This window comes from Sapajus apella, unplaced genomic scaffold (genome assembly GCF_009761245.1).
Source record: "Sapajus apella isolate SASKATOON/1434 unplaced genomic scaffold, GSC_monkey_1.0 scaffold28, whole genome shotgun sequence".
In the NCBI taxonomy this organism is placed as follows: Eukaryota; Metazoa; Chordata; class Mammalia; order Primates; family Cebidae; genus Sapajus; species Sapajus apella.
This window is the reverse complement of record NW_022436968.1, coordinates 21,059,459-21,082,632: the sequence shown is the minus strand read 5'-3', so window position 1 is coordinate 21,082,632 and position 23,174 is coordinate 21,059,459.

The following is a 23,174-nucleotide window of genomic DNA, read 5'->3' as shown; positions in this document are numbered from 1 at the left end:
CACAAATAGGGCCAGGCATAGTGCCAGTTTCCCTCTCCCCCAGCCAGACAGACTGGAAAATCTCAAGATACATCAGGCCTTGGCCTTGGGAAGGGTATACATAGAGTCTCGCTTCAGTAATGGAGAATAATTAGCCACAGAGTGAGTACTGCTTCAATCCTGCCTGAAAAACATTAAAAGCAGGTGTTAAAAGATTAAGCTCTTCAATGTAACTTAACTATGTCAAAAACAAAGCTCAATAATATTTATAGAAATACAAAAATGCCCAGCACACAGCAGGTAACATTCAGAATGGCTGGCATCTAATCACAATGATCAGACATGCAAAGAAGAGGTAAAATGATCCATAATGAAGAGAAAAAACATGACCCAGATTTGTTAGAATTGGTAGACAAGGACACTAAAACAGCTGTTGTAATTGTGATTTGTAGTTTTTAAAGTTAAGTAAAGACTTGGAAATATTTTTTAAGAAGGTCCCAGTTAAACTTAGGAACATTGACGTACAATATCTAAGATAAAAATTACGCTGAATGGGATTAATGGTAGATTTCACATGATGAAAAACGATTAGTAAATTTGAAGACACAGCAACAAAAACGGTCAAAAATAAAACTTAGGGTAGAAAGAGAATTTTAAAAATCTGAACAGAGATTTGGTGCACTGTGGGACAATCTTTAGAAACCAATATACATGTCAATAGAGTCCCTAAAAGAGAAGAGACAAAGATGGGTAAAGAAAAAATATTTGAATCAGTAATGGCCAAAAGGGTTTCAAATTTGATGAAAACTATAATCATATAGATCCAAGAAACTCAACAAACACCAAGCACTCAAAGAAACAAGAAGGAAACTACACCAAGGCACATCATAGCTTGTTGAAAACCAGCGATAGAAAATCTCAAAGGAAGCCAGAAAACAAGCAAACAAACCAGGCATGCTACAGAACAGATAAGGATGACAGCAGGCTCCCCGCAGAAGCAATGCAAACAAGAAGACAGTGGAGTACCATCTTTACGTACTACAAGAAAAAAATTGTCAACTTAAATTCTATGTGCAGCAATAATATTTTTCAAAAATGAAGACAGAGATATTTTCAAACATACAAAATCTGAAAGAATTTATTACTAGCAGACTGTACTACAGAAAATATTTTTAAGCCTTTCAGGCCAGGGGAAAATGATTATACATGGAAATATGACTATATACAAAGCAATGAAAAGCACCAAAAATGGTAAGTAGAATACACGAGGTATTTTCTTATTATTTAAATCTCTTTAAAACAACTTTAAAAGATACTTGACTTTTTATAAAACAAACCAAAAAGTTATACCTAATAAGCCAACAAATGTGATAAAATGTAATCATAAAAAATCAAACAATACATAAAAAGGACAGAAAAAGAGAAAAAGGATAACAAAGAACATATGGGGCAATACAGAAAATAGACAAATAGAGAACAGATAGCAACGTAATAGATTTAAAATGAAACATATCAGCAATCAAATTAAATACAGTGGTCTCAATCCTCCTATTGAAAAGAATACACTATCTGGATATATTTTAAAAAGCAAGACTCAACTATAAGCTGTCTACAGAAAATGCATTTAAAATATAAAAGCACATGTATTAAAAGCTAAAGAATGGGAAAAAATATACCATGTCAATACCATTCAAATGAAAGCTAAAGTGGCTATATTTAACATCAGACAAGGTAGATTTTAAGACAAAGAAAATTACCAGAGATTTAAAAAGGCATTGTATCATGATAAAGGGTTTGTTAAAAAAGACATAAAAATTCCAAATGTTTATACCTGTAATCACATATCTGTAAAACACATGGGAGCAAAAATGGAAAGAACTTCAAGGAGAAATAGAAAAATCTGCACTTATAGTCAGAGATTTCAACTGCCTTCTCTCAATAATTGAAAAGTAGATAAGAAATTAGGATAGATATAGAATGTTTGAACAATGCTATCAACCGATTAGACCTAATTGACATTAGGGAACACTGTACCCAACAGCAGCAAAATATGCACTGTTTTCAAGCACATACAGAACAGTTATAAAGATAGATTGTCTTAGTTCATTCAGGCTGCCGTAAGAAAATGCTGTAAACTGGGTGGTTTATGAACAACATAAATTTTGGGAAGTCCAAGATCAAGATGCTGACATACTCAGTGTCTGTTGGTCGACAGCCCACTTCTTCCTACATAGACAGCACTTTCCCACTGTGTTCAACATGGTGGAAGATGCAAGGGCTTCCCTGAGGGTCTCTTTTAAAAGGGCATTAATCCCATTCATAAAGGGTCTGCCATCATAACCTAATTACCTCCCAAAAGCCTTATTTTGTAATATCATGAACTTGGGGTAAGAATTTCACTGTAACAATGTGAGGAGGATGTAAATATTTAGACTATGGCATAGGCCATCTTCTGGGCCATAAGACAAGTCTTAATAAAGTTAAAGGTATGCAAATTATACAAGTTTTGTCCTGTAACTACAGAGGAATTAAATTCAATAACAAAAAGACTTTTGGAAAATCTCTAAATATTTGGAAATTAATAGCACACTTCTAAATAATTATGGGGCAAATAAGCAATCAAAAATGAAATTATAAAATATTTTGGACTAAATGAAAATGAAAACACAACATAATAGAATCTGTAGGATGCTGCTAAGGCAGTACTTGGAGGGAACTTGTAGAAATGCCTCTTTTAGAAAAGAAAAAAGATCTCAAATCAATGTCTTCAGCTTCCAGCTTAAGAAACTATAAAAAGAAAAGCAAATTCATAAGAAGAAGAAAGAAAATAATAAAAATTCGAGCAGGAAAGAAAAAAGACATAGAAAACAAAACAAAACGGAAAAAGCAATAAATCCAAAAGTTGACTCTTTGAAAAAAATCAATAAAATTTATAACCTCTAGTCAGACTGACCAGCAAAAACAAAGTGATGACACAAATTACCAAAATCAGAAATGAGAGTAGTGAATTCATTACATATTCTGCTACAAGGACAATAAGAGAATATTGTGAACAGTTTCATGCCAAAAAATTCAACAACCCAGATTAAATGGGCAAATTTCTTGGAAGACATGAACAACCAAAGTTAACTCAAGAAGAAATACATAATTTTTTTTTTTTTTTTTTTTTTTTTGAGACAGAGTCTTGCTTTGTTGCCCAGGCTGGAGTGCAGTGACTTGATCTCAGCTCACCGCAACCTCTGCCTCCTGGGTTCAAGTGATTCTCCTGCCTCAGTCTCCCAAGTAGCTTGCCATCACACCCAGCTAATTTTTGTATTTTTAGTAGAGTTGGGGTTTCACCATGTTGACCAGGCTGGAGTCGAACTCCTAACCTCAGGTGATCCACACATCTCGGCCTCCCAAAGTACTGGGAAATACATAATTTTAACAGCCCTATATCTATTAAAGACATTGAATTTGGAATTAAAAATCTTCCAAAAAAGAAAATTCTGGGCCTAGATTGCTTTACTAGAATTCTACCAAATATTTAAATGAAAGAATACCAATTCTATACAAACTTGGCAATAATTAAAAAGAAGATAAGACTTCCAAACACATCCTATAAAACCAGAATTACCCTGATACCAAAATCAGACAGACATTGCAAGAAAACTATATACAAATAAACCTCATGAATACTGATACAAAAATTATAAACAAAGCAAGTCAATTTCAATAATATATAAAATGCTAAGATAGCATGACTCATGCATAAAAATCAGTCAAAATACTTCACAGTATTAACAAAGTATAAAAAGAAAATTCCTAAGATTGTCTAAAAAATGCAAACAAAGCATTGAACAAACTCTCATATTCATTTCTGAAAAAAATTCTCAGCAAACTAGAAATAAAATTGAATTTTCAACAGATGAATGGATAAAGAAAATGTAGTATATATACACAATGAAAAACTATTCAGTCATAAAAAAGAATAAATTCCTGCCATTCACAGCAACATGGATGAAACTGGGGGACATTATGTTAAGTGAAATAAGCCAGGAACAGAAGTTAAACACCACATGTTCCCACTCATATGTGGAACTTTTTAAAAAAAGTTGATCTCATGTAAGTAAAAAGTAGAACAGAAGATAGTAGAGGTTGGGAAGAGTAGGAGAAAGGAAGAGATTGAGAGAGATTTGTTAAAGGATATAAAAGTACAACTAGATAGGAGGGATACATTCTAGTGTTCTACATCACTGAAGGATGACTGTGGATAAAAATAATACATAGTTTCAAATAGCTAGGAGGACATTGAATGTTCTCAGTACAAAGAAAGGATAAACACTGAGATGATGGATACCATTACCCTGATCTGATAACTATACATTATATATATCAGAATGTCTCTGTGTATCCCATAAACAGGTGCAATTACTATTTGTCAATTAAAAAGACTTTTTTTTTTTTTTTTGAGATAGAGTCTTGCTCTGCAACCCAGGCTGGAGAGCAGTGGCACAATCTCAGCTCACTGCAACCTCTGCCTCCTGGGTTCAAGCAATTCTCCTGCTTCAGCCTCCTGAGTAGCTGGGACTACAGGTGTGCACTGCCACTCCCAGATAAATTTTTTGTATTTTTAGTAGAGATGGGGTTTCACCATGTTGGCCCAGATGGTCTTGATCTCCTGACCTGTTGATCTGCCCACCTTGGCCTCCTAAAGTGCTGGGATTACAGGCGTGAGCCACAGCGCCCGCCCGAAAAGACTTAAAAGTGAACTTCCGCAACTTGATAAAGCACATCTATGTAGAACCTACAATTAATGGTAAAAGACTGAATGCTTTCCCCCTGATATCAGAAACAAGACAAGGATATCTACCCTCAGTGTTGGTATTCAACAATGCACTGGAGATTCTAGGCAGGACAGTAAGCCAAGAAAAAGAAACAAAAGATATTCAAATTAGAAGGATAGAAGTGAAGTTGTCTTTGTTTGCAGACAACATGACTGTCTATATGGACTACAATTAAATCTACAAGAAAGCTACTAGAAGTAATAATGGTTGCAGGGTACAAGATCGATATACAAAAATCAGTACTTCTATATACCAACAAAGAACAACTGAAAATGGAAAATTTTAAGCATACCATTTAGAATAATGTAAAAGTAAATCTGACAAAAAATATGAAGGACCTGTGCACTAAAAACTGCAAAATACTGCTGATAGAAATTAAAGAAGACCTAAATAAATGGAGAGAAATACCACATTCGTGGGTCAGAAGGCTCAATATTGTTAAGATGTCAGTTCTTTTCAAATTCATCCAAGGAATCAAAATTACCCCAGTCAAAAAGCCCAGCAGCATTTTAAATAGAAATTGACAAGCTGATTTATAAAATTTATGTGTAATGGAAACACAAAAAACCTGAATAACCAAAATAACTCTGAAAAGGAACTAAGTTGGAGTATTGCCTAATTTCAAAATGTATTATAAAGACAGTGTAGTATTCTTGTAAAGATACACAAGTAGATCAAGGTAACAGAATAGATTCCAATAATAGACTCACATATAAGGACAACTGATTTTTGACAAAAATGTAGAGAAGGGATGATATTTTCAACAAATGATGCTGGAACAGTTGAGTATTCATAATTAAAAGAAGAAGAAGAACACTGATGCATACCTCACACCATATAAAAATTGATTCAAACCACATCATAGACCTAATAGAATATTCAACTATAAAATTTCTATAAGAAAGGATGGGAGAAAACCTTTATGATCTTGGGTTAAGCAAAGATTTCTTACATATGACACCAAAAGTGTTAAAAATAATGACTGTACCAGAATGAAAAAATTCTGCTCTACAAAAGACACTGTCAAGCTACAGACTTGGAGACATATTTGCAAGTTATATATTTAATAAATCATTTGCATCCAGAATATAATAAGAACCCTCAAAACTCAATAACAAAAAATAAATAACCCAATGTTTAAAAGTAGGTGAAGAGGATATACGTTGGCAAATAAGTCCGTGAAAAAGATGCTCAATGTCATTAGTCTTTAGGAAATGCAAATCAAAACTACAAAGAGGTATCATTTTGCATCTATTATAATATCCAAAACCTTAAAAACTAACCACATCAAGAGTTGGCAAACACATAGAGGAACTGAAATTCTCACATACTGCTGGCGGAAATGAAAAGTGGTACAGACACTTGGAAACAATTTGGCAGTTTTAGAAAAAGTTAAACATACTACTATGTTATTCAGTCATTCCACTCCAAAGGTATTTAACCAAGAGAAATAAAGCTTCTATCCATAAGAAGAGTTGTATACAAATGTTCGTAGAAGCTTGATTTATAGTAGCCAAAAGAGGAAACAAACCAAATGTCCTTAACAGGTGAAAGGAATATCCACAAAATGGAATTCGATTCAGCAGTGAAAATGGGTAACCAGTTTATTATCATGCAACAACATGGATGAATCTCAAGATAATTCATGCTGAGTGAAAGAGCCAGATAAAAAACAAGACATAATGTATGATGCCACGTATGTAAAATAATAGGAAATTTAGCCTACAGTGACAAAAAGCAGATCTATAGTTGCCTAAAGACGGGACAATAAGGTGGAGGGCAGGAAGAGAGAGGCAGAATGGAGGGATTGCAACTGGCAATTGCATTCCCATCACTTTGAAGGTGATGGATATGTCCACTATCCTAATTGTAGGGATGGTTTTACAGGTATGTACACATGTGAAAACATTACATTGTATACTGCAATTTATTATATGTGCAATTAATTTAACTTAATTCTATTACATTTAATGTATTACATTTGAAATTTATTATATGTCAACTATTCATCAATATAGCTGTTAAAAATAGTATGACAGTTTTGTAAAAATACGTGTACATATTTATATGTTTGGGAGAGGTCAAAAGCACCAAAAGATTGAAATGCAGCTTATTTTTCTCCTCTCCTTTTTTCTCTCCTCATCCTTCTCTTCTTTTGCTTATTTACAATTTCTGATTTTCCAAAAATGACATGTATTCCATGTGTAACAGATTAAAAAGAGGAGAACAATGTGGAACAAAGGAACCAGAGAGAGAAAGAGGAAAGCTAGTGATTTTGTTAACAATAGGAGCAGGAGACACAGTTTGGAGGAATTATAAAGAACACCTTATTCCAGAACAAAGATTTTTACAGAAGTTCATCAGGAACAAAGAATTTAAGGACAAAATTGATAGACTTTCATGCAAACCAAGTTGTCAGAAATTTCCAAGGCAATTTCACCGATTATTACAGTTTCAGAAATATGCACATAAATAAGTAATTATGGTTGGTTATTTTCCAAGCAGCAACTTCAATGAAATATGCAGAAGCAGAAAACCTGCCCAGTTGGTGGCTGAGGGTTTGGAAAGAACAAAATCGCTTTCTACATAATGATAAATTTCCAGCTAAGGGAGGATGGATGGTCTAGGTCAGATTTATTGCCAGTGGCAACTCTGATATACAGTTTTCTGTTTTTAAAAGAATTAGTGCTACATTATGACAGCGGACATACATAGTGACCTAGGTAATTTTCCAGAATCAAAAGAGTTGTGCAAATGATAGTTCTGTATTAGAGTCGATGGCTGGTGAAACTATGACAAGGAGGTTCTAGAAGATCCAAAGTTAAACTATATCCCAAATTGCTAAGACGGAGTAGCACTCCAAGGCAGGGGGCTTCCACTGTTGGCTGTTTCATCCAGCACACAATCAAAGACACCTCCGACGGGTTGGGGAAGTGAGGAGTCGGCATAGCTCAGTGGTCTTGTACCCAGTCTCTGGAGACTGATCAAACAAGTTGAGATCCCAACTCCACTACTTACTAGGTGTCCTTGGCTACCTCATTTTGCTCGTTAGCCTAATAAAGATTCCAACAGTTAGTTGTGGGTTGTGATAAGAATGAAATAATACATGAGCAGCACTTATGTTAAAAGTATCAGATTTTATAATAATGTCCTTGATGAAACTTAGAAAGTTTTGGTTTGTTCATATATGAAAATGAAAATAATAAATTAAAAAACAGAATGTTAGAGTTGAAAAGGATATATAGTGACTATAGCCCAATTCCCCAAACTGAGGCCTAGGGAATTCAAACTGAAACAGAGCTAGCAATAGCCCTTCGTGTTTAAAGTTTGTCCCATATGTCACGCAGAACAGCAATTGCTTGATATTCTTCATCTGGATTAATGGTCAGTTCTTCATCAGCTCATAAGCTTCTGCTGAGCAATGATGAGGATGTTTTAAGTAAGTGCAAAATGGTCAGCAAAGCTGAGCTCACCAGGGTGCTCAGTAAGTATTACCTGGTGATGGTAATTACATGACAGTGAAGAGACAAGGCAAGAGACTAGTTCCAGAAGCTCCCTAGTGTGAAAATGAATCCCATTCTCTTTCACTCCTCTCTCTCTCTCTCTGTCTCAAACACACACACACACACACACACACACACAGTCTAGTCTTCTTTGTCTTTTTTGCCTGGTTCAATACACATTTATGCAATAAAACCAGCTCATTCTAAAAACAGAATGTTGAGAAATATGACTTACACTTAAACTCCCATGTGAGGTTGTTTGACTGTTCATCTGTAATACCATCAAATAAGCGAAAGGGTGTTAAGTGTGGTGTGGAGGGGGTGTCAGATTCTATTCTTTCAGAACATCAGAAAAGAATATTAGAAAACTAAATATTTATATGGATGAAATGCCTGGCACGGAGTATGACTTGGCATGCCTTCTATATTTCATTTAATGAGCTCCAAAAAGCCTTTACCTGTTTTCCAAAAGGCTTAATCACAGTATCCCTACTCTTCAGCATATATGCCACTCTTTTTGGATTTTAGTACATTCAGCCATCAAATGATGATGTGACAGTGAGTCCTTGTTCAACCTAGAGAATATCTGCATTCAGCTCTTTCTGCACTAGGGAACTTATGCCAGGACACATTATTTCAGATTTACAGACTGTTTCTATCTATGCGAAAATACTCATGCTGCTCATTGTTTATAAGAAAGAAGAAAAATCAAGTCCTTAGCTGCCCCCAACCCTCTTTCATGGGAGCTTGGTTCAAACTCCTAGTCAGCTTTGATCTGCAATTCAGTAAATTCAATCCCAGCGTGCAATGTAATATAGGAAGGAGTGAAGCCAAGAGGAGTGAAAAAGGGGAAATAGAGACTTTTCCAGTTTCTCCTAAGTAATTTATATACATGTGACTTCATTATTGTTTTTAAAACAAATCCCACTTAATTGAAAACCATGCACCCAAATGTGTTCCAAATGTAAATAAACATACATTATTTTCAGACTTTCAGCTATTTAGGGCCATTCACCCACCTACTTCTCTCGCCACTACTTAGAAATTATCAAAACTTGACTCTGTCATTCTACAAAATTCTCCTTTGTCCCAAATCTTGCATCTTGTCTCTGCTGTATTTTCACAGGATAATGGAAAACAGTAACAGGGCACCAAGGAGGATCTCACTCTAAATGTGAAGTGAATCGCATCTTCCCAATGCAGTTGCCAACAGCATCCTGACCCTTGCTGGGAGTGTTCAATATTGTGATGAAAAGGCAAGTTGTAGTTCAAATACGTCTTCACTGTAAGTGCATTGGGTCATTTACCTTAACAATGTGAATGTGTGCTCATTATCATGTTCACCTTGATTAGTGTATGGTCTAACATTTAAAAGTGCACCTCAGATAAAAGAATGTATAAATGCATGATTGGTTCCTAATAAATTGAGCAACCCCTTAATGAACTGTGAGCGATCTGGAGAGAAACTATGACATACCAGTCATAGAAATGGCAAACCAGACAAAAATAGATTGTGCCTCTGTGTGTGTGTGTGTGTGTGTGTGTGTGTGTGTGTGTGTTTGTGTGTGTGAGTGTGTTTGGAGAGAGATCTTTCTCCATCCTCCATGATAAAGTGATTACTACCTTTTTTGAAAAAATAACGAAGAGAATTCAGGGCAATCAGGGAAATTAGTTCATTTAGGACCCAAACATAAATGAGAGCCATCTTTTGGCAAACATTCAGCATGGATTTCCTGATACACCCAAACAGAAAAGTTTAGAGGGACATGTTGTAGAAACTCTTAAATGAACGTTCTTGCTGTTTTCTTCAAGAAAATGTAAGATAGAATAGGTGTAGGATATAAGATTTTCTTAGTCATTTAAGACAAATTCTCCTCTACTCTCTCTATTCTCATTTGTCTCTCTTCCCCTCTGCTTTCCCTTTGGTTTTTACTTGCTAAACATCTGTTTTACGGTGTTGGAATAGGCAAAAGTACTGACCAGGGAAGTAGAAGTTTTATTTCTTGCTTTGAAAATGTAACATCTTGTCTTTTCTTACATTTCTGTGTGAAATAGATCTTATATTTACTTCTGATCAGAATCTAAAACTGTTCAGATGAATGAGGCAACATGCCTCTCTACTTTATTTCTTATTCATGTTAGGTGAATTTTAAATGTGAGCTAGAAATGTTGAGATACTTATTTGGCATAAGGCTCATCCACAAGAAATTTGAGAAAAAAAAATATACATGTTAAGCATCCATAATGCTTCTGAAAATCTGGAATTCAGCATGCTCCAAATTCTGCAACTTTTTGAGCATCAACTTGACACCACAAGGGGATGATTCTGCATCTGACTTCACGTGACGGGTCTTAGTCAAAGCACACAACACACAGTTTATGTGTGTGAAGGGGAAAAGAACCAAGTCCTCTTTGGCTGTGATGTCTTTTCCATTCATACTTAGATTCCCCCATGCAAGCAAACCCACAAAGGATAATGAAATGACATGTGAACAGGCTGGATGTACCAACAGCAGCTTCCCCATGATGCCCCAAGCGGGATGGAGACAGTGAAACCTTTGCTTTCTGATGGGCTCAAGGTACACAAACTTTATTTTATGCAGAAAATTATTCAAAATATTGTATAAAATTACCTTCGGGCTATGTGTATAAGGCATGCATAAAATATATATAGTCACTATATATTTTTTGCTTATTCTCTGCTCTGTGATGCAAAGATATTATTAAAAATGTCAAAAAGACCCAAAGATTCCTTTATGGGTAGCAGTGATAAGAAAAAGAGGAATATTTATGTTTATTTATAGCACAAGAAGTCAAGGTGTTAGAGACACTAGATAGCAGTGTAAGTGTGAAATAGCTTATGGAAGAGTATGGTGTTGAAATGACCACAATATGTGACCTGAAAAAACAGAAGGATAAACTGTTAAAGTTCTGTGCTGAAACTGATGAACACAAGTTGATTTTAAAAACAGAAAAACACGGCATAAAGCAAAAAATGAAGATCTTGATTGTGTATTGAAATGTGGATTCATTGGAGTCACTACGCCACTGCATGGTATGATGATCATGAAACAAGCGAAGATACACCATGATGAACTGAAAATTGAAGGGAACTGTGAATATACAACCGGCTGGTTGCAGAAATTTAAGAAAAGACATGTCATTACATTTTTAAAGATTTGTGGTGACAAAGCATCTGTTGATCACAAAGAAGTGGACACCTTTATTAACAAGTTTGCCAGGGCCATCGCTGATGAAAATCTGATGCCAGGACAAGTCTACAATGCTGAAGAAACATCACTGTTTTGGTGTTATTGCCATGGAAAGACACTGCCTACCCCCGATGAGACAGTGCCTAAGGAATTAAGAATGCTAAGGACAGAATAGCTGTGCTTGGATGTGCCAATGCGGCAGGCACACTACGTGTAAACTTACCATGACAAGCAAACACTTGCATCTTTGGTATTTTCAAGGAGTGAATTTCTTACCAGCCTATTATTATGCTAACAAAAAGGCATGGATCACCAGGGGCATCATTTCTAACTGGTTTAATGTAACAATGACTGATGCTTACTGCAGGGAAACCGGACTGGATGATAACCGCAAGATTTTGTTATTCCTTGACAATGGTTCTGCTCATCCTCCAGCTAAAATTCTCATAAAAATAATGTTTATGCCATGTATTTTCCCCTAGTGTGACTTATTTAACTCAGCTATGTAACCAGGGTATCCTGGGAGCAATGAAGAGTAAATACAAAAATACGTTTTCTTGAACAGCGTGCTAGCAACAGTGAACAGAGGCATGGGTGTGGAAGGTTTTTCAAAGAAGTTTAGCATGAAAGATGCCATATCTACTGTTACCAAGGCTTGGAACACAGTGACTAAAGGCACACTTGCGTATGCCTGGCACAACTTCTGGCCCTGCAATTATGTTGAGTGATAATGATGAACAAGGAGGTAACTGTGAAGGATTCTGTATGTTCGATGAGGAAAAAAAAAAGGATGCCTTGCTTATGCAAGATATGTACCTCAGAGTCTGTCAGCAAGCTGGAAGAAGTGGATATCAAAGAAGCTTTTAACATCAATAACGAGGCTCCAGTTGTTCATTCATTGACCAATGGTAAAACAGGCAAAATGGTTCTAATCAAGGTGATCATGATAACAGTGATGATGGAAATGACTTTGTTAACTCTGCAGCAGTGCCTATAGACCACATGGTGAAAATGTGTGGTGGGATTGAAGGACTAGAACAGCATGCATTCATTATAGAACAAAGTGATCATGTCAGTTTATAAAATCAAAGAGAAACTCCTATGACAAAAACCATTGTTAATGAAGCAGATGATTCTGGAGGTAACATCTAAAAAGCCACCCAGCATAATACCTCCTCATGCCTAAAGGACCCACTTCTTGGTCCTTCAACTCTTTCTGATGTTTCTTCTCTCTGGAAAATAAAATACAATACGTAGTTATCTTTTATTCAAAGCCCAGCATCATAGAGGGAGACAAAGCCTGCTGCTGTTGCTTGTGGTTATTGTCTAACAGCGGACACGGGTATTCTGGTGATGCCACTGTGCTGCCGAGTTACCCTGAACGCATCATCTTTTCACTGTATTCATGGTATATTGTATTTTTTTACTGTTAAGTACTTACATGTAAATAAGTGTGAAAAAATGATTGCTTATCAGGAGCATATAAATCCAGTCAGGAAGGATAGTGATGCCAAACAACCAGATTGTCCCCATGTGTGGCTAAGATAGTGACATTGTTGCTTTCTGATGGCTCAAGGTGCACGAACTTTATTTCATTCACAAAATTATTTAAAATACTGTGTAAAATTACCTTCAGGCTATGTGTATGAGGCATATATAAAACACAGATAATTTTGTGTTTAGTCTTGGGGCTTATCCCCAAGCTATCTCACAGTGTATATGCAAATATTTCATAATCTGAAAAAAATCTGAAATCCAAAAAAATCTGGTCCCAAATTTCAGATAAGGAACACTCAACCTGTACCATGCAGATCAACATCAAGAAATGCTTACATGGTGTTGAGGAAGCACAGGAGGAATACGAATAAGTAGGAGTCAGGCTCCTCTTCATGAACTAGGCAGCACTTGCTCAGTGCCATATTCGTGCCATCAGCAGCACACACAGGAGTGGAGTGTATTTGAGACAGGTTGGTGGGGAAGGGCTCATGGAAGAGATGAAACTTGAACATGGCCTTGAAAGATGTGACTGGACAAAGATAAACCTAGAGACAGGCAGAGGACATTGGGGCCGGAGGCGCCCACTGAGAAGGAGCGCATGTGGCTAGGGGCTGCTGGGGAGCCCTGGAGAGCCTGCAGGGGGGAGTTTCTGGGGAGAACACAACGACGTGAGAGGTAAGGGAAGCCCAGAGGCTGAGGATGCGGAAAGCTGGCTAAGAATGGGAAGGCATCAAAAGCTTCAGAGGAAGCCAGTGGCTCTGCAGAGGAAGATGTATAGATAGCCTATATCCGTAGGCTATATAGTCTAGGCTGTAAGGGGTGAGTGACTGCAGGCACAGGGTCCAGGGAGACAACATTCTGAATTGGAAAGGCATGGGTGGGCAAAAAAAGAAGGACAGTAACGAGGATGAAGTAGTGTGAGGGCAGAGGTTCTCTGGGTCAGAGGTCTTACCCCAAGTGGCAGATTTTCCAAAGAAGGTATATACATTTATGAAACTCCAACATACTTTTCTTAAAATGAGGCAGTGATGTTTCTCTATCAAGAAGTGGGGTCTATTTTGTCTCTTCTTGAACCTGGGTGGAACTTTGCTACTACTGCAGCCAACAGATCACAACAAAAGTGGTGCTGCATGACTTCTAGGGCTGGGTGTTAAAAGGCAGTAAGGCTTTGGGCCTCTCTCTCTCTCTCTCTCTCTCTCTCTCACACACACACACACACACATATACAGAGGGAGAGAGAGAGAGACTACAGAGAGAGCTACCTGAAGGGCCCTATCTTTTGAACCCATACCTGTCTGAGTCTTCCACACTATGAGGCAGAGACATCCTCACTGAGCCCTACCCTGTACAGGATAATCCATGAGCATAAGGAATCGTTTTATGCCATTCCTGAATTTTGGGGTAATTTGTTCTGAATCCGTCGTACCTATAACATCTCTTCTCTTGATTCTAAATCCATTAAGCACATCTTGCCCTTTGGCAGTCCCTATTCCAGTATTGGGAAATTTTTTTCTATAAAGGACCACAGAGTAAATATTTTAGATTTTGCACCTGCTCTGCCATTGTAGTGTGAAAGCAGCCGGAGAAAAATACCTAAACTAACAAGTCTGGTTGTGTTCCAATAAAACTTTATTTACAAAAGTAGGCAGCTGGCTGAGTTTGGCCTGGCAGCCTAGCCTGATGACGCCCATCCTATATTTACGGTCATCAGCAGGAAGCTTCATGACCATAGTAATACGAGGTTAGTCCCACTGGCTGCATCAGAAAGACAGGGATGGAACCTGAGAGCTACATCTAGGACCGAGTCGCAGGAGCCAGAGTGAATGAAGGTCTGAGATGACATAGTTCCCACCCTCCACCCACTGAGCAACCCCAACCGTTCCCACCACCACAGCAGTTAGGTCTTCAGAGCCATCCTAAGAAAAACTCCTTCTTCCTTCTATGTTACTTTATTCCTAATTGCCTCATATTGACTGTGTTCAATACTGTAATCCTGAGGGTTTTCCTATAGACTGAAAGTATCACTGATTTGTAAAACCCAGTTCCCTGTCTCTAAGTGCTCAGAATTCATTTCAGAAACCAAAAAGGTACTCTTCACCCATGATCCATGGAACTCAAGGATGGGTAAGAATGCATCCTATAGTCCAATTCCTATTCCTTGAAATGCCATCAACCGTGAGCCGCAGAAAGGGGACAAGTAGACAGGAGAGTACAATGGGGCTGCGCTTTTGTTCCTGCCTCCTGAGAGCTGGGTAGCTGCTGTTGGGTCCTTGATATCTTTAAGTGCTGATTTTGCAATGCTGGTGAAGTAAGCAGTACGGAGTTCACAAGTTCACATCACAGAACACGCCAAGCAAGAGGCCTTAATGAGAGACAGGAGGACTATCAGCTAGCCAGAAGACTCGCCTCTCCTTCCTCCTGGTTTTACAGGATTCTCTAATAAGGGGATAACTTGGAGAAAAAGGAAAGAAACTCAACTAAGTGTAACAGCAGGAGTCCCTCAGCAATCTTCTAAGCAGCTTCCTGAGAAGCCCTCCAGCCATTCAGCGGAGCCCAAAGGCTTAATGAGAGCAGCCGTATTGCAGGGCCTGTACACAGCAGTCTGGAGGCCTTTCGCATGGGTCTCTGACCTCCAAACATCAGCGGGCCATGCAGAGAAAGCAGGACAGGGGATTCTCGGTGACTGTTCACAGCCCTGACCCAGCTGTTATTTTAGAGATGTATATATCCAGTTTGCCTTATGTAATGGGGTCACTGGAATGTAGGCGGTAAAGGATGCTGAGGAAATAAACTTGCAATTTCATTTCTAAGATAAACGTGGAGTAAGTGTAGACTTATGAAGAAAGCTTCTAATTCATCAGTGTAGGAAAACATGGCAATCCCAAGCACAGATCGGTTAAAGGCAAGGGTTGTCACCCTTAGAAGGTAGACAAATACCTATCAGACTGACCTAAAGCACCCTTGCACATTGGGTGAGAAGTTTGGCAAGCTAAAACAGCAATTGTAGAACCAGTTTGGGAATCTTTGGATGAGGAAGTCTCTTTCTTCCTCTCCTACCTGTCCCCTAAATCGTGACGACTTTGTGAGGGAACAGGACAGCAATCGCAGTGAACTGTCACCTCAGGTCTCAGAGGGATAAATACATTCTTTCAGAAAGCACTCGATTAAATTGCTGTTTGAAGGAGAGTTTGCACGAAACTTCTGGGAAAACTGTGTAAACTAATTGCTTTGATTTACAAAAGGTAGCGGACTGGATTTCTGTTCTGCGGTCCCACAGACAGGGTTTACACGAAGTCAGACTGTACTTTCCCGGGCAGAGTGCTGCATTTGTGTCAGTCGGGGGATACTAACGGGTGATTTGGAGAACCTCACCTGGGTCCTGGGGCAGCCATGGCCTGGTGGGTCAAGCAGTACAGGGGCAGGCCATTGACTATCCCTCAGTCTTCTCCTCTGCAAAATGGGTCTAATACACCACCAGAGATCACCAAGCTGTTACGAGCTCCAAATGAGATCACATATGGGAAAGTACATTGTAAATTTGGGAGTGCTTTGCTGTTATCATTTTCACGACATTCTTTATGACTATAAGCAAAATTCAAAGGGAGGAGAGAGAGGAAGAAAACAGAGATGATCTGGTGATGAAGTGATTTCATTATTAAGAATTTATAGAGTACTTTGCATTTTCAGAGAGCATAGCAGTCTTTTTTTCTTGAATTCCTTTGACAGGTTCACATCATACTCACTGACCTTGGAACAATTGCCAGCACCAAAGTATGGCAGAAAGAGGAAATGTTTAGAAAGGTCGTAGTGCGTCTATGTCACGTCTGCATACCCCTAAACATCAGCCACCAGGAAATTGCTTTATTTTCCATGAGACATCTAAACTGAAGACAACATAAAATGGAGCCCAAGAGCAAATTTCAGATGTAAACTATATTTATTTCTCTTCTCTTTACCACGAAATCAGGCTAACTTAAAATTCAATATTTACAAAACCTATGAACCAAAGTCCCGATTTTCCTAAGTGGTGCAGAAAAAAACAGATTCCTGGGATTTTCTCTGGAAAAGCCGGATAGGCCTTCTGAGGCTCAACGCTGTGCCCTAATCAGAGCTACGTGCCTTGAAGCGTGCCGGTCAGAGGGAAGTAGGTCAGCTCTGATCCTTTAAAGCAAACTGATGCTGAAATCTCTGATATCTTAAAAACAAACAAAGCTTTGGCAGTTCTTTTTATTACTAGAGATGGAGACTTAGATGAAGGACCAGGGTGTACATATTTTAAGAGAGTAAAACAAAAACAAAATAAAACATTTCAATGGGTAATGCAAACATCAAACCAAAATTCTGTTCTGCATTTGGGGCAAGGAAGGGCAAAGGACCTCACATTCAAAGTTTGGTTTTGGCTTGGGCTGAGCTGCAGCAAAACTGGTGAGGTTCTGCCTTTTCCTCCTCCCCTTGACTGGAGAAGGGAGCAAGGCAGAGGCCTCGCTCTTTGCTAGGAAGGACAAGGACAAAGACCCTCACAGTGGTGGCAGGGCAGGGTGCAGGGAGGAAGGGGACAGAGGGATGCCCCAGAGTGGCAGAAGAGCCTCCCTGTGGAGGGCGGAGGCTGCCCCACTCCAGGAAGGAGGACCAACTAGTAATATCGAGTTTCAAGTTTTTCTTTTCTAATTGTAAATCTCATACGTAAACTCCAGTCCATTTTATTATGTATTGTTGTGAACTGGAGGATTGACAAATGGGAGCAGTGGCTCACACCTGTAATCCCAACACTTCGGGAGGCCGAGACCAGCGGATCCTTTGAGGCCAGGATTTTGAGACCAGCCTGGGAAACACAGTGAGACTCCATCTCTACAGACAGACAAACAAACAAAGACAGTCATAGTGGCTCGCCCCTGTAGACCCAGCTACTCAGAAGGCTGAGGCAGGAGGATCGCTTGAGCCCGAGAAGTTGAGGCTGCAATGAGCTAGGATCGTGCCATTGCACTCCAGCCTGGGTGACAAAGCGAGACCCACTTTGTCAAAAAAAAAAAAAAAAGAAGAAGAAAAAAACCTTATTTTTTTAAAAGAGAGAATTGTCAAATGTTAGCAGTGCTTTGCTAAGTCAAGGGAAAAAAGCCTTAGAGAAAAATAACGACATATCTTTGTGTAGCAGAAAAGGGCTTAGGATACAGAACGAGGGTAGGAAACATAAAAAGCACAGAGTTGAAAGAAGCCCCAGGGAACATCTGACGTCTTCCCTCACCTTGTCCCCAATACAGACAGGAAAACAGGCCCAGAGACGTTGGTTCATCCACTTCCCACAATTTGATGAAAAAGTTCCCTTTGGTTATTTATATATTTGGGGCTGGAATTTCCCTGCCAACACCTATTGCTCCCTTCTCCTCCAAAAATATTTTAGGTATTCTCATTCTATTATCCCCCCAGACTGCTAATATATATTGACTGGAAGCTAGATCAAAGCCGTAAGCATCCAAACCGGAATAATCGTTCATCAGGACGACATAGACTCTTATTAAAGATTGTGCTGAGGGTTTCTCTCCAAATTTCCTCAGATCCTCACCATCCTAACAGGCTCTTACTTGTAAAGCGTTCAGTGGTGGCCCTTGACATTTTCTCGGTCGCTCAATCTGCCTCTAACTTTTAGAAAGATGTATTCATTGCCTCACACCATAAGTTAAATGAACATTTATTCAGTGCTTGCTATAGGGGCCAGGCATTGTTCTAGACACTGGGTACGTGGGTAGGACAATCAGACAGGACACTACCCTCATGAGGCTTACCCTAGAGGTTTGCTGCATCTCCAGCTTCGAGAACAGCTCTCAATGGAGTAACACGGTCTTCATTTTCCACCAGCCCTTTATCTATTAGGCCCTAGAAATCTAGCCCACAAACAGAGATAAGTAATTCTGTTTCATTCAAGCTCTATTCAAATTCCTCCTCTCTCCTTTCATTTTTAATCAATCCTTCTTTGCATCCTCCAGCTGCCATACCTCCACACAGGTGGTTTACCCCAAGGGCACATAATACTGTTAACATTTAAAAATTCACTTTCCTGTTTAGCATCCAGATGCCAACTCAAAAGGAAATTCACTGAGCTGAGGATTGCCAAATGCAGACGACTTGGATGTATTTTGGGGTTTTGTTTTGTTGTGTTTTCTAGGCTCAAGGGCACATGTGCTTGTTTGTTACATGGCTGCATTGCATACTAGCGGGGATTGGGCTTTTAGTGCACTCACTACCCACACAGTGAACACTGTATCTGATAGGTAATTTTTCAGCCCTAGCCCTCTCCCATCCTGCCCACTTTTGGAGTCTTCAGTGTCTGTTATTTCCATTTTTATGTCCATATGTCCCTTGTTCAGCTCCTGCTTATAGGTGAGAACATGCAGTATTTAGTTTTCTATTTCTGATTTAGTTCACTTAGGACAATGGCCTATAGTCCCATCCATGTTGCTGCAAAGAACATGGTTTTCTTCTTTTTTTATGGCAGCATAGTATTCCATGGCATAGATGTACCACGTTTTCTTTACTGGAAATATATCTGCAAGTTAGGACTCTACTACACCAAGATGCTCCATCATTCTGGAAATAGAGGGTGAGGTAAGGATCTGTTAAGGGAAAAAAGGAAAATCTGAGAAGCCAGTTAAATTGAAGCTTTAAAGTTGAGAACTACCATGTATGGGTTACACCCTGCATTTCTCCCCACTCCACCCCCATCCTCCTGCAGAATCCCAAACTGACAGGAAGAAACATTAATTTGGTGTCAAAGGCAAAAAACAAGGAGGCTCACCTTCGAGTCTGCTTCACCCCTTTCAGTGCTTGACACGGAGGGAAAACAAAATCTGCCACCACACCAAACCTTTCCAGACTCATCCTAATGGAATCTGCGTGAGTCATGGAAACATATTACAAAGGCTTGCCAACTCCAAGGCCTGGCGTAAATCTACAATTGCAACTAGTACTGAGATTGGAGCACCCACAAGTCAGGACCCTCTAAGTCCAAAGATTAACCACGCCACTTGTTGGCAACTTTTTGCATTTAAAAAAAGAAGAAATGATCGCAGGAAATGAACCCAGCAAATGTATCCTCTGGAGACCTCTCTCCAGGACAAGCCAAAAGTTTTCTTTAATTGACAGTAGTAAACGTCAGGAATTATTATTGAAACAAAGGCAGCTGGTTTACAGTTGTGGTAAATAAGTTCTAAAATTGGCAAGAATTTCTATGCATGTGTAAAAAGGCAACTTTTCCTGGCCCAAGGGACTCACCAAGGCCCTCTAGGCATTATCTAGACTTACTTTATTCTTCACAAACACATTGAGACTGCCGTACCCCTTCTGTGCTTGCCCATTTTTTTTTCTGAGTCATAGCATGAGCTGACAATAGAAGCATGTCAAACAAAACCTCCACATTAAAGCAACGTTGTCTGAAGGGTGTGCCTATGCCCTCTCCGGCCCTGGCAATGGAGATGTATGTGTATCTACCCCAGTTAAAAAAAATAAAAACTATACGCTTTCATTGTTTTTTAGCAAATGTATGAATAGAAGGGTCATTTTCTGCCTTGATTTCTTTTAACTCCATGTGTTTAAGAAGGATAAAATGCACATTAGGAGGACGGCAAAGCACAGCCGCCACAATATCCCAGCTTCACGGGTCCTATTCAACTCTTTCTTTTCCCCTTCAGTGAGCTTTGCATAAAGCTTACCCAAACCCACATGGATTTCTATAATATCCAAAAAGAATGACAATGAGTGATGTGATGTAGGTGGAAACTGCCTGAAGAAACCTAAATTGTAACAGGAAAAAAAATTGACATTTTGGATTTTAAATGTTACACAGTTTTTATAAAGCTTCAGTCAATTTATTTTATTTATTCTAATGAAGAGCATTACAACTGCTTTACTGCACTGAAGCAAGCATCGATCACATCATTAATCACACCTTGTGAATAGCCACAAATCAAGTTCTAACAGCAAGCACTGAATCAGGAGCAATGAAGCATAAACTCCTTCACAATTTATGATCTCTCCAATTGCATCTTTTCAACCATTAAATTGCAAGATACCATAAATTTTTATCTTCTTCACTTCAGTCACATTATTGATTCTGCCGTGTGAAATATAGAAGCGCCGTAAATCTCGGCTATTGAATTAAATTTAAAGTCTCGACTTCAGAAAAGAAACCCAACGCACTGCCATGGCTGTTAATTTACACTGAGGAACAAATGATAGAAACATTAAAATTTAAATGGACAACAGGGATTTCTAAAAGCCATAGTGCTGTCAATCCTAGTCCTTGTCAACCTTGAGGGCTTTCTAAAAAATTATTCATTCAAATTTTAAAATATAAAAAAAAGAATTCAGATTTTTAAAAGTGGAAGTTAGGTAGATTACTCATAGGAAAACCTAATAGGGAAATAATTCCATGGGAATGGCTGCCAAGACTAGATACTTAAAAGGAAGTACAGTGACAGCGCCCCCACCTCTCACCCCATGCCATGGGACAGTTGCACATGAACACCCATGTGTCTCACATTCTACTCAGGACACCTCTGTTTACAGTGGTGGTCCCATAGAGGCACCGACCATCACTAGGCATCTGTGCTCATTGCCCACTTGCCATCTTGACTTCTGATCCATTTGCTGTCCCCCGTCCCTCTCTTGCCACCAGGAAGCTGCCTTTGCAAGATGCCTTGCTGAAACCTCTTTACTCTCTGGCTTCCCGTTGGGTGTGGCCAATGGGAAGCACTAGCAGAATGGCAAATGGCAGGGTGGGAGATGGCTGGGAACGTTTGTTCCCACTCCCTCCCTGCGTTGACATCAGGGTTTGGCAGGGGTTGGATCCTTCTCTGACTGCAGCTCCAAGTGTGGTGGTGGGGGTGAGCCTTTTTGGCTCAAGTTCTCACCATCCTCCTGAAACACCACTCCCCTTCTTGCCCTTCCAGGACTGGGGTTAGTAAATGCGTCTCCCTGTTACTCTTCTATAGGTGCCTTGGCCTCCTTTAAGGTTTTCTTACCTTTGTCCACAACTCTGCAAAATGTCCCTTCATTGAATACTCTTCAGTTGGATGTCTGAATGGCATTCTGCTTCCTGCTGAAATCTTGACTCACATAGAACATGTCAGGGCACAGAGAAGATCCTAAGAGCTCCAGAAAGAGCTGACAGTAGCCAGGCCCTGCAGTAAAAGCCAAAGATACCACGCCCACAAAATGGCAAAAATCCTAGGTAAACCCAGACTATATTCAGATCAACAAATGCTGATTATGTTTTGGCAGAAAGCCGTCCCTGGTTATTATAAAGGACATGTACTGTACCCAGAAGTGAGACAAATGGGATCTCAGCAAGTGGCCTTTTTCATAAGCCACCAGGCAGGCTGAGATCTTTTAGCCACAGAGAATAAAGGAGAGATTGCTGAGTAAAGGCTGGGTTAGAGGAGGACATAGGAGCTTGCCTCAGGCACACGCCATTCTAACACAGACAGAGGCAATCACTAACTGGCTGTGATGACCAGGGATGGTTGGAACTGAGCAGACATAAGCAGAACCCCAGTCTGTTCTTGCAGGATCTCAAACAACCCTGTGGTGTGTGAATTGTGATCTGAGGACGCCCAGAATGGCTTCTAGCCTTACCTACTTCTAAGATGCATGGATTTTCTATGTTCTCCAAGTTCCCTTCTGGGAGGTTAAGAGAGCTAAAAGGTCCTGCTAGGATAGCAGTAATTCAAAGCAATGCTATAATGACAGCTTCATGATCCAACAAATACTCCAACTCCCCGCAAAGGACTAAGGGCTTCTGGAACTGAATATACTAGTTTCTCAACCTAATAGCAATGTTAAGAGATAAAGAGGTAGAGTCTTTGCCAGAGATCAGGACATCCATGACAGCCAGCAAAGACATTCTGGGACCAACTTCAGGTTCAACCTACCCCTACAGGTTCCAGGCAGGTCCAGGCTGAACAGAATTTCTGGAATCATTCTTGATTTGATTGAAATCCACATGAGAGGTGGAAGAGCAGAGATCTATAGCTGTATTACCTTCAGCATGAATGAAGAACATTCACCTTCTATGTGTGTTCTAGACCTGGAGATTCCTGCCCCAAAGTGATTGAACTCCCTTAGTCTCTCACAGTAATGCCAAAAACTACTCAGATGCTTTCTGA